Below are 13,396 nucleotides of genomic sequence, written 5' to 3' on the forward strand. Positions count from 1 at the left end.
ATCAATAAAATGATCCAATATTCCCTTGAAGGAACTTTTATTTTTCAGAAAATTTCTAAGGGTTAGGTATAGAAAATTTTACGAAAATTTTTGGACAAAAAATTTTTCAGGTGAGATCGAAATTCGGCTAATCAGAGATCGTCAATTATGGCACTGCTCCCCGATTTTCCGTAGAGCTCCCAGTTTTGAAGAAAATTGAACTCGAAATTTGAGAAAAAATTGAATTTGCCTCTAAAAATCGTTATATCTCCTGAATCATTCGTCACAGACCATTCAAATGAAAGCGTTTCCAAACTTCAAGTTCCGCTCTAAAAAATAGTGAGGTTTCAAGTGCGTAGCCCATGTCTAGAAGAAGTGGCAGCTTCGGGAAAATTATCAATTTTTTCTTTAAAAATAACAGATTTTTGCCTATAATTTATGTAATAATGTACTGATCGCCCAACTGTAAGCATTTTCGTAATCTACATAGTCGAATCAATCAATAAAATGATACAATATTCCCTTGAAGGAACTTTTATTTTTCAGAAAATTTTCTAAGGGTTAGGTATAGAAAATTTTACGAAAATTTTTGGACAAAAAATTTTTCAGGTGAGATCGAAATTCGGCTAATCAGAGATCGCCAATTATGGCACTGCTCACCGATTTTCCGTAGAGCTCCCAGTTTTGAAGAAATTTGAACTCGAAATTTGAGAAAAAATTGAATTTGCCTCTAAAAATCGTTATATCTCCTGAATCATTCGTCACAGACCATTCAAATGAAAACGTTTCCAAACTTCAAGTTCCGCTCTAAAACATAGTGAGGTTTCAAGTGCGTAGCCCATGTCTAGAAGAAGTGGCAGCTTCGGGAAAATTATCAATTTTTTCTTTAAAAATAACAGATTTTTGCCTATAATTTATGTAATAATGTACTGATCGCCCAACTGTAAGCATTTTCGTAATCTACATAGTCGAATCAATCAATAAAATGATACAATATTCCCTTGAAGGAACTTTTATTTTTCAGAAAATTTTCTAAGGGTTAGGTATAGAAAATTTTACGAAAATTTTTGGACAAAAAATTTTTCAGGTGAGATCGAAATTCGGCTAATCAGAGATCGTCAATTATGGCACTGCTCACCGATTTTCCGTAGAGCTCCCAGTTTTAAAGAAATTTGAACTCGAAATTTGGGAAAAAATTGAATTTGCCCCTAAAAATCGTTATATCTCCTGAATCATTCGTCACAGACCATTCAAATGAAAACGTTTCCAAACTTCAAGTTCCGCTCTAAAACATAGTAAGGTTTCAAGTGCGTAGCCCATGTCTAGAAGAAGTGGCAGCTGCGGGAAAATTATCAATTTTTTCTTTAAAAATGACAGATTTTTGCCTATAATTTATGTAATGATGTACTGATCGCCCAACTCTGAGCATTTTCGTAATCTACATAGTCGAATCAATCAACAAAATGATACAATATTCCCATGAAGGAACTTTTATTTTTGGAAAATTTTCTAAGGGTTAGGTATAGAAAATTTTACGAAAATTTTTGGACAAAGAATTGTTCAGGTGAGATCGAAATTCGGCTAATCAGAGATCGTCAATTATGGCACTGCTCCCCGATTTTCCGTAGAGCTCCCAGTTTTGAAGAAAATTGAACTCGAAATTTGAGAAAAAATTGAATTTGCCTCTAAAAATCGTTATATCTCCTGAATCATTCGTCACAGACCATTCAAATGAAAACGTTTCCAAACTTCAAGTTCCGCTCTAAAACATAGTGAGGTTTCAAGTGCGTAGCCCATGTCTAGAAGAAGTGGCAGCTTCGGGAAAATTATCAATTTTTTCTTTAAAAATTACAGATTTTTGCCTATAATTTATGTAATAATGTACTGATCGCCCAACTGTAAGCATTTTCGTAATCTACGTAGTCGAATCAATCAATAAAATGATACAATATTCCCATGAAGGAATTTTCATTTTTTGGAAAATTTTCTAAGGGTTAGGTATAGAAAATTTTACGAAAATTTTTGGACAAAAAATTTTTCAGGTGAGATCGAAATTCGGCTAATCAGAGATCGTCAATTATGGCACTGCTCACCGATTTTCCGTAGAGCTCCCAATTTTAAAGAAATTTGAACTCGAAATTTGGGAATAAATTGAATTTGCCTCTAAAAATCGTTATATCTCCTGAATCATTCGTCACAGACCATTCAAATAAAAACGTTTCCAAACTTCAAGTTCCGCTCTAAAACATAGTGAGGTTTCAAGTGCGTAGCCCATGTCTAGAAGAAGTGGCAGCTTCGGGAAAATTATCAATTTTTTCTTTAAAAATTACAGATTTTTACCTATAATTTATGTAATAATGTACTGATCGCCCAACTGTAAGCATTTTCGTAATCTACGTAGTCGAATCAATCAATAAAATGATACAATATTCCCTTGAAGGAACTTTTATTTTTCAGAAAATTTTCTAAGGGTTAGGTATAGAAAATTTTACGAAAATTTTTGGACAAAAAATTTTTCAGGTGAGATCGAAATTCGGCTAATCAGAGATCGTCAATTATGGCACTGCTCTCCGATTTTCCGTAGAGCTCCCAGTTTTGAAGAAATTTGAACTCGAAATTTCGGAAAAAATTGAATTTGCCTCTAAAAATCGTTATATCTCCTGAATCATTCGTCACAGACCATTCAAATGAAAACGTTTCCAAACTTCAAGTTCCACTCTAAAACATAGTGAGGTTTCAAGTGCGTAGCCCATGTCTAGAAGAAGTGGCAGCTGCGGGAAAATTATCAATTTTTTCTTTAAAAATGACAGATTTTTGCCTATAATTTATGTAATAATGTACTGATCGCCCAACTCTGAGCATTTTCGTAATCTACATAGTCGAATCAATCAATAAAATGATCCAATATTCCCTTGAAGGAACTTTTATTTTTCAGAAAATTTTCTGAGGGTTAGGTATAGAAAATTTTACGAAAATTTTTGGACAAAAAATTTTTCAGGTGAGATCGAAATTCGGCTAATCAGAGATCGTCAATTATGGCACTGCTCACCGATTTTCCGTAGAGCTCCCAGTTTTGAAGAAAATTGAACTCGAAATTTGGGAAAAAATTGAATTTGCCTCTAAAAATCGTTATATCTCCTGAATCATTCGTCACAGACCATTCAAATAAAAACGTTTCCAAACTTCAAGTTCCGCTCTAAAACATAGTGAGGTTTCAAGTGCGTAGCCCATGTCTAGAAGAAGTGGCAGCTTCGGGAAAATTATCAATTTTTTCTTTAAAAATAACAGATTTTTGCCTATAATTTATGTAATAATGTACTGATCGCCCAACTGTAAGCATTTTCGTAATCTACATAGTCGAATCAATCAATAAAATGATACAATATTCCCTTGAAGGAACTTTTATTTTTCAGAAAATTTTCTAAGGGTTAGGTGTAGAAAATTTTACGAAAATTTTTGGACAGAAAAATTTTCAGGTGAGATCGAAATTCGGCTAATCAGAGATCGTCAATTATGGCACTGCTCACCGATTTTCCGTAGAGCTCCCTGTTTTGAAGAAATTTGAACTCGAAATTTGGGAAAAAATTGAATTTGCCTCTAAAAATCGTTATATCGCCTGAATCATTCGTCACAAACCATTCAAATAAAAACGTTTCCAAACTTCAAGTTCCGCTCTAAAACATAGTGTGGTTTCAAGTACGTAGCCCATGTCTAGAAGAAGTGGCTGCTTCGGAAAAATTATCAATTTTTTCTTTAAAAATTACAGATTTTTGCCTATAATTTATGTAATAATGTACTGATCGCCCAACTGTGAGCATTTTCGTAATCTACATTGTCGAATCAATCAATAAAATGATACAATATTCCCTTGAAGGAACTTTTATTCTTCAGAAAATTTTCTAAGGGTTAGGTATAGAAAATTTTACGAAAATTTTTGGACAAAAAATTTTTCAGGTGGGATCGAAATTCGGCTAATCAGAGATCGTCAATTATGGCACTGCTCACCGATTTTCCGTAGAGCTCCCAGTTTTGAAGAAATTTGAACTCGAAATTTGGGAAAAAATTGAATTTGCCTCTAAAAATCGTTATATCTCCTGAATCATTCGTCACAGACCATTCAAATAAAAACGTTTCCAAACTTCAAGTTCCGCTCTAAAACATAGTGAGGTTTCAAGTGCGTAGCCCATGTCTAGAAGAAGTGGCAGCTTCATGAAAATTATCAATTTTTTCTTTAAAAATTACAGATTTTTGCCTATAATTTATGTAATAATGTACTGATCGCCCAACTGTAAGCATTTTCGTAATCTACATAGTCGAATCAATCAATAAAATGATACAATATTTCCTTGAAGGAACTTTTATTTTTCAGAAAATTTTCTAAGGGTTAGGTATAGAAAATTTTACGAAAATTTTTGGACAAAAAATTTTTCAGGTGAGATCGAAATTCGGCTAATCAGAGATCGTCAATTATGGCACTGCTCACCGATTTTCCGTAGAGCTCCCAGTTTCGAAGAAAATTGAACTCGAAATTTGGGAAAAAATTGAATTTGCCTCTAAAAATCGTTATATCTCCTGAATCATTCGTCACAGACCATTCAAATAAAAACGTTTCCAAACTTCAAGTTCCGCTCTAAAACATAGTGAGGTTTCAAGTGCGTAGCCCATGTCTAGAAGAAGTGGCTGCTTCGGAAAAATTATCAATTTTTTCTTTAAAAATTACAGATTTTTGCCTATAATTTATGTAAAAATGTACTGATCGCCCAACTGTGCGCATTTTCGTAATCTACATTGTCGAATCAATCAATAAAATGATACAATATTCCCTTGAAGGAACTTTTATTCTTCAGAAAATTTTCTAAGGGTTAGGTATAGAAAATTTTACGAAAATTTTTGGACAAAAAATTTTTCAGGTGAGATCGAAAATCGGCTAATCAGAGATCGTCAATTATGGCACTGCTCACCGATTTTCCGTAGAGCTCCCAGTTTTGAAGAAATTTGAACTCGAAATTTGGGAAAAAATTGAATTTGCCTCTAAAAATCGTTATATCTCCTGAATCATTCGTCACAGACCATTCAAATAAAAACGTTTCCAAACTTCAAGTTCCGCTCTAAAACATAGTGAGGTTTCAAGTGCGTAGCCCATGTCTAGAAGAAGTGGCAGCTTCATGAAAATTATCAATTTTTTCTTTAAAAATTACAGATTTTTGCCTATAATTTATGTAATAATGTACTGATCGCCCAACTGTAAGCATTTTCGTAATCAACGTAGTCGAATCAATCAATAAAATGATACAATATTCCCATGAAGGAACTTTTATTCTTTGGAAAATTTTCTAAGGGTTAGGTATCATTCGTCACAGACCATTCAAATAAAAACGTTTCCAAACTTCAAGTTCCGCTCTAAAACATAGTGAGGTTTCAAGTGCGTAGCCCATGTCTAGAAGAAGTGGCAGCTTCGGGAAAATTATCAATTTTTTCTTTAAAAATTACAGATTTTTGCCTATAATTTATGTAATAATGTACTGATCGCCCAACTGTGAGCATTTTCCTAATCTACGTAGTCGAATCAATCAATAAAATGATACAATATTCCCATGAAGGAACTTTTATTTTTTGGAAAATTTTCTAAGGGTTAGGTATAGAAAATTTTACGAAAATTTTTGGACAAAAAATTTTTCAGGTGAGATCGAAATTCGGCTCATCAGAGATCGTCAATTATGGCACTGCTCACCGATTTTCCGTAGAGCTCCCAGTTTCGAAGAGAATTGAACTCGAAATTTGGAAAAAAATTGAATTTGCCTCTAAAAATCGTTATATCTCCTGAATCATTCGTCACAGACCATTCAAATAAAAACGTTTCCAAACTTCAAGTTCCGCTCTTGAACATAGTGAGGTTTCAAGTGCGTAGCCCATGTCTAGAAGAAGTGGCAGCTGCGGGAAAATTATCAATTTTTTCTTTAAAAATTACAGATTTTTGCCTATAATTTATGTAATAATGTACTGATCGCCCAACTGTAAGCATTTTCGTAATCTACATAGTCGAATCAATCAATAAAATGATACAATATTCCCTTGAAGGAACTTTTATTTTTCAGAAAATTTTCTAAGGGTATAGAAAATTTTACGAAAATTTTTGGACAGAAAATTTTTCAGGTGAGATCGAAATTCGGCTCATCAGAGATCGTCAATTATGGCACTGCTCACCGATTTTCCATAGAGCTCCCAGTTTTGAAGAAAATTGAACTCGAAATTTGGAAAAAAATTGAATTTGCCTCTAAAAATCGTTATATCTCCTGAATCATTCGTCACAGACCATTCAAATAAAAACGTTTCCAAACTTCAAGTTCCGCTCTAAAACATAGTGAGGTTTCAAGTGCGTAGCCCATGTCTAGAAGAAGTGGCAGCTGCGGGAAAATTATCAATTTTTTCTTTAAAAATTACAGATTTTTGCCTATAATTTATGTAATAATGTACTGATCGCCCAACTGTAAGCATTTTCGTAATCTACATAGTCGAATCAATCAATAAAATGATACAATATCCCCTTGAAGGAACTTTTATTTTTCAGAAAATTTTTTAAGGGTTAGGTATAGAAAATTTTACGAAAATTTTTGGACAAAAAATTTTTCAGGTGAGATCGAAATTCGGCTAATCAGAGATCGTCAATTATGGCACTGCTCACCGATTTTCCGTAGAGCTCCCAGTTTCGAAGAGAATTGAACTCGAAATTTGGAAAAAAATTGAATTTGCCTCTAAAAATCGTTATATCTCCTGAATCATTCGTCACAGACCATTCAAATAAAAACGTTTCCAAACTTCAAGTTCCGCTCTTAAACATAGTGAGGTTTCAAGTGCGTAGCCCAGGTCTAGAAGAAGTGGCAGCTTCGGGAAAATTATCAATTTTTTCTTTAAAAATTACAGATTTTTGTCTATAATTTATGTAATAATGTACTGATCGCCCAACTGTAAGCATTTTCGTAATCTACGTAGTCGAATCAATCAATAAAATGATACAATATTCCCATGAAGGAACTTTTATTTTTTGGAAAATTTTCTAAGGGTTAGGTATAGAAAATTTTACGAAAATTTTTGGACAAAAAATTTTTCAGGTGAGATCGAAATTCGGCTAATCAGAGATCGTCAATTATGGCACTGCTCACCGATTTTCCGTAGAGCTCCCAGTTTTAAAGAAATTTGAACTCGAAATTTGGGAAAAAATTGAATTTGCCCCTGAAAATCGTTATATCTCCTGAATCATTCGTCACAGTCCATTCAAATAAGAACGTTTCCAAACTTCAAGTTCCGCTCTAAAACATAGTGAGGTTTCAAGTGCGTAGCCCATGTCTAGAAGAAGTGGCAGCTTCGGGAAAATTATCAATTTTTTCTTTAAAAATAACAGATTTTTGCCTATAATTTATGTAATAATGTACTGATCGCCCAACTGTAAGCGTTTTCGTAATCTACGTAGTCGAATCAATCAATAAAATGATACAATATTCCCATGAAGGAACTTTTATTTTTCGGAAAATTTTCTAAGGGTTAGGTATAGAAAATTCTACGAAAATTTTTGGACAAAAAATTTTTCAGGTGAGATCGAAATTCGGCTAATCAGAGATCGTCAATTATGGCACTGCTCACCGATTTTCCGTAGAGCTCCCAGTTTTGAAGAAAATTGAACTCGAAATTTGGGAAAAAATTGAATTTGCCTCTAAAAATCGTTATATCTCCTGAATCATTCGTCACAGACCATTCAAATGAAAACGTTTCCAAACTTCAAGTTCCGCTCTAAAACATAGTGAGGTTTCAAGTGCGTAGCCCATGTCTAGAAGAAGTGGCAGCTTCGGGAAAATTATCAATTTTTTCTTTAAAAATTACAGATTTTTGCCTATAATTTATGTAATAATGTACTGATCGCCCAACTGTAAGCATTTTCGTAATATACATAGTCGAATCAATCAATAAAATGATACAATATTCCCTTGAAGGAACTTTTATTTTCCAGAAAATTTTCTAAGGGTTAGGTATAGAAAATTTTACGAAAATTTTTGGACAGAAAATTTTTCAGGTGAGATCGAAATTCGGCTAATCAGAGATCGTCAATTATGGCACTGCTCACCGATTTTCCATAGAGCTCCCAGTTTTGAAGAAAATTGAACTCGAAATTTGGGAAAAAATTGAATTTGCCTCTAAAAATCGTTATATCTCCTGAATCATTCGTCACAGACCTTTCAAATAAAAACGTTTCCAAACTTCAAGTTCCGCTCTAAAACATAGTGAGGTTTCAAGTGCGTACCCCATGTCTAGAAGAAGTGGCAGCTGCGGGAAAATTATCAATTTTTTCTTTAAAAATTACAGATTTTTGCCTATAATTTATGTAAAAATGTACTGATCGCCCAACTGTGAGCATTTTCGTAATCTACATTGTCGAATCAATCAATAAAATGATACAATATTCCCTTGAAGGAACTTTTATTCTTCAGAAAATTTTCTAAGGGTTAGGTATAGAAAATTTTACGAAAATTTTTGGACAGAAAATTTTTCAGGTGAGATCGAAATTCGGCTAATCAGAGATCGTCAATTATGGCACTGCTCACCGATTTTCCGTAGAGCTCCCAGTTTTGAAGAAATTTGAACTCGAAATTTGGGAAAAAATTGAATTTGCCTCTAAAAATCGTTATATCTCCTGAATCATTCGTCACAGACCATTCAAATAAGAACGTTTCCAAACTTCAAGTTCCGCTCTAAAACATAGTGAGGTTTCAAGTGCGTAGCCCATGTCTAGAAGAAGTGGCAGCTTCGGGAAAATTATCAATTTTTTTTTTAAAAATAACAGATTTTTGCCTATAATTTATGTAATAATGTACTGATCGCCCAACTGTAAGCGTTTTCGTAATCTACGTAGTCGAATCAATCAATAAAATGATACAATATTCCCATGAAGGAACTTTTATTTTTCGGAAAATTTTCTAAGGGTTAGGTATAGAAAATTTTACGAAAATTTTTGGACAAAAAATTTTTCAGGTGAGATCGAAATTCGGCTAATCAGAGATCGTCAATTATGGCACTGCTCACCGATTTTCCGTAGAGCTCCCAGTTTTAATGAAATTTGAACTCGAAATTTGGGAAAAAATTGAATTTGCCCCTGAAAATCGTTATATCTCCTGAATCATTCGTCACAGACCATTCAAATAAGAACGTTTCCAAACTTCAAGTTCCGCTCTAAAACATAGTGAGGTTTCAAGTGCGTAGCCCATGTCTAGAAGAAGTGGCAGCTCCGGGAAAATTATCAATTTTTTCTTTAAAAATTACAGATTTTTGCCTATAATTTATGTAATAATGTACTGATCGCCCAACTGTAAGCATTTTCGTAATCTACGTAGTCGAATCAATCAATAAAATGATACAATATTCCCTTTAAGGAAATTTTATTTTTCAGAAAATTTTCTAAGGTTTAGGTATAGAAAATTTTACGAAAATTTTTGGACAAGAAATTTTTCAGGTGAGATCGAAATTCGGCTAATCAGAGATCGTCAATTATGGCACTGCTCACCGATTTTCCGTAGAGCTCCCAGTTTCGAAGAAAATTGAACTCGAAATTTGGGAAAAAATTGAATTTGCCTCTAAAAATCGTTATATCTCCTGAATCATTCGTCACAGACCATTCAAATAAAATCGTTTCCAAACTTCAAGTTCCGCTCTAAAACATAGTGAGGTTTCAAGTGCGTAGCCCATGTCTAGAAGAAGTGGCAGCTTCGGGAAAATTATCAATTTTTTCTTTAAAAATAACAGATTTTTGCCTATAATTTATGTAATAATGTACTGATCGCCCAACTGTAAGCGTTTTCGTAATCTACGTAGTCGAATCAATCAATAAAATGATACAATATTCCCATGAAGGAACTTTTATTTTTCGGAAAATTTTCTAAGGGTTAGGTATAGAAAATTTTACGAAAATTTTCGGACAAAAAATTTTTCAGGTGAGATCGAAATTCGGCTAATCAGAGATCGTCAATTATGGCACTGCTCACCGATTTTCCGTAGAGCTCCCAGTTTTGAAGAAAATTGAACTCGAAATTTGGGAAAAAATTGAATTTGCCTCTTAAAATCGTTATATCTCCTGAATCATTCGTCACAGACCATTCAAATGAAAACGTTTCCAAACTTCAAGTTCCGCTCTAAAACATAGTGAGGTTTCAAGTGCGTAGCCCATGTCTAGAAGAAGTGGCAGCTTCGGGAAAATTATCAATTTTTTCTTTAAAAATTACAGATTTTTGCCTATAATTTATGTAATAATGTACTGATCGCCCAACTGTAAGCATTTTCGTAATATACATAGTCGAATCAATCAATAAAATGATACAATATTCTCTTGAAGGAACTTTTATTTTCCAGAAAATTTTCTAAGGGTTAGGTATAGAAAATTTTACGAAAATTTTTGGACAGAAAATTTTTCAGGTGAGATCGAAATTCGGCTAATCAGAGATCGTCAATTATGGCACTGCTCACCGATTTTCCATAGAGCTCCCAGTTTTGAAGAAAATTGAACTCGAAATTTGGGAAAAAATTGAATTTGCCTCTAAAAATCGTTATATCTCCTGAATCATTCGTCACAGACCTTTCAAATAAAAACGTTTCCAAACTTCAAGTTCCGCTCTAAAACATAGTGAGGTTTCAAGTGCGTACCCCATGTCTAGAAGAAGTGGCAGCTGCGGGAAAATTATCAATTTTTTCTTTAAAAATTACAGATTTTTGCCTATAATTTATGTAATAATGTACTGATCGCCCAACTCTGAGCATTTTCGTAATCTACATAGTCGAATCAATCAATAAAATGATACAATATTCCCTTGAAGGAACTTTTATTTTTTGGAAAATTTTCTAAGGGTTAGGTATAGAAAATTTTACGAAAATTTTTGGACAGAAAATTTTTCAGGTGAGATCGAAATTCGGCTAATCAGAGATCGTCAATTATGGCACTGCTCACCGATTTTCCGTAGAGCTCCCAGTTTTGAAGAAATTTGAACTCGAAATTTGGGAAAAAATTGAATTTGCCTCTAAAAATCGTTATATCTCCTGAATCATTCGTCACAGACCATTCAAATAAGAACGTTTCCAAACTTCAAGTTCCGCTCTAAAACATAGTGAGGTTTCAAGTGCGTAGCCCATGTCTAGAAGAAGTGGCAGCTTCGGGAAAATTATCAATTTTTTTTTTAAAAATAACAAATTTTTGCCTATAATTTATGTAATAATGTACTGATCGCCCAACTGTAAGCGTTTTCGTAATCTACGTAGTCGAATCAATCAATAAAATGATACAATATTCCCATGAAGGAACTTTTATTTTTCGGAAAATTTTCTAAGGGTTAGGTATAGAAAATTTTACGAAAATTTTTGGACAAAAAATTTTTCAGGTGAGATCGAAATTCGGCTAATCAGAGATCGTCAATTATGGCACTGCTCACCGATTTTCCGTAGAGCTCCCAGTTTTAAAGAAATTTGAACTCGAAATTTGGGAAAAAATTGAATTTGCCCCTGAAAATCGTTATATCTCCTGAATCATTCGTCACAGACCATTCAAATAAGAACGTTTCCAAACTTCAAGTTCCGCTCTAAAACATAGTGAGGTTTCAAGTGCGTAGCCCATGTCTAGAAGAAGTGGCAGCTCCGGGAAAATTATCAATTTTTTCTTTAAAAATTACAGATTTTTGCCTATAATTTATGTAATAATGTACTGATCGCCCAACTGTAAGCATTTTCGTAATCTACGTAGTCGAATCAATCAATAAAATGATACAATATTCCCTTTAAGGAACTTTTATTTTTCAGAAAATTTTACGAAAATTTTTGGACAAGAAATTTTTCAGGTGAGATCGAAATTCGGCTAATCAGAGATCGTCAATTATGGCACTGCTCACCGATTTTCCGTAGAGCTCCCAGTTTCGAAGAAAATTGAACTCGAAATTTGGGAAAAAATTGAATTTGCCTCTAAAAATCGTTATATCTCCTGAATCATTCGTCACAGACCATTCAAATAAAATCGTTTCCAAACTTCAAGTTCCGCTCTAAAACATAGTGAGGTTTCAAGTGCGTAGCCCATGTCTAGAAGAAGTGGCAGCTTCGGGAAAATTATCAATTTTTTCTTTAAAAATAACAGATTTTTGCCTATAATTTATGTAATAATGTACTGATCGCCCAACTGTAAGCGTTTTCGTAATCTACGTAGTCGAATCAATCAATAAAATGATACAATATTCCCATGAAGGAACTTTTATTTTTCGGAAAATTTTCTAAGGGTTAGGTATAGAAAATTTTACGAAAATTTTTGGACAAAAAATTTTTCAGGTGAGATCGAAATTCGGCTAATCAGAGATCGCCAATTATGGCACTGCTCACCGATTTTCCGTAGAGCTCCCAGTTTCGAAGAAAATTGAACTCGAAATTTGGGAAAAAATTGAATTTCCATCCAAAAATCGTTATATCTCCTAAATTATTCGCCACAGACAGCTCAAATTCAAACGTTTTTTGAACATCGGGTTCTGATCTCGGACATAGTAAGGTTTCAAGAGCGTAGCTTACGTCCAGGAGAAGTTGCAGCCTCGGAAACATCCATTTTTTTTTTGAAAATTTCAGATTTTTACTCATTACTACTGAAATAATGTACTAATCGCCAAACTGGAAGCATTTTCATGATCTACATAGTCGAATCAATCAATAAAATTGTACAATAGTCCCATGAATGAACTTTTAATTTTTTTCAATTTTCTGAGGGTCCTGCCTGTCCCTTTGGGAAACTCCGTCTGTAAATGGAAGAATGTAATTGCATTGAGATTTGTCTGAAGAAATTATTCCTCGAAAGATGCGATATCGACTTATCAAGACTGACCAAAATTGGAATACACCAAATTTTGCCTTGAAGAAAAATAATAATTCTTGATTTCATACTTCTCCACAAGTATTCAGAATGTATAAACTAAGGGATAAAATTGGGACTGATGAAATATCCCCCTACCGCAGGTAATTTTAAACGGCGGCAGCCCAGCGTTTTCAACAATCCCAACAACCCCTTCCAAGGCTATTTGCATGATCTGGCAATCCATCATCGCTGAATTGCCCACCTCATTTTCTTATTGTGTGTATTTCGTCTTTCGCCTCATCGTTTAGGCTTGAAATCCCGGAACAGGCCGAGTCGCGAATGAGTTGTAAATTTCCGAGGGTTAATCAATAGGACTGGCTATCGCGATTCTGAATTTTGCGTTGTTGGCGCACGCAAATTTTACACGATTAAATTCCAACAGTTCCTCTGGAGAGTTTCGAAAGTTTTGATAATTTCGTTCGAAATTTTGTTTCGCTGTTTGTTTCAAAACTTCGCATTGGATCGAGATGAAATTCTGCATTTGATTGTGAAATGAACATTTAA

General features: G+C 33.8%; 1 protein-coding gene across 18 annotated transcripts in view; it reads left to right on the top strand.

Annotated features, from left to right (window-relative positions):
• The window catches only part of LOC123674454 (CUGBP Elav-like family member 4), a 645,081-nt gene that overhangs the window by 120,287 nt on the left and 511,398 nt on the right, over window positions 1-13,396 (top strand). The gene's annotated exons all lie outside the window — the stretch shown is intronic.

Source organism: Harmonia axyridis, chromosome 3 (genome assembly GCF_914767665.1).
Source record: "Harmonia axyridis chromosome 3, icHarAxyr1.1, whole genome shotgun sequence".
Classification (NCBI taxonomy): Eukaryota; Metazoa; Arthropoda; class Insecta; order Coleoptera; family Coccinellidae; genus Harmonia; species Harmonia axyridis.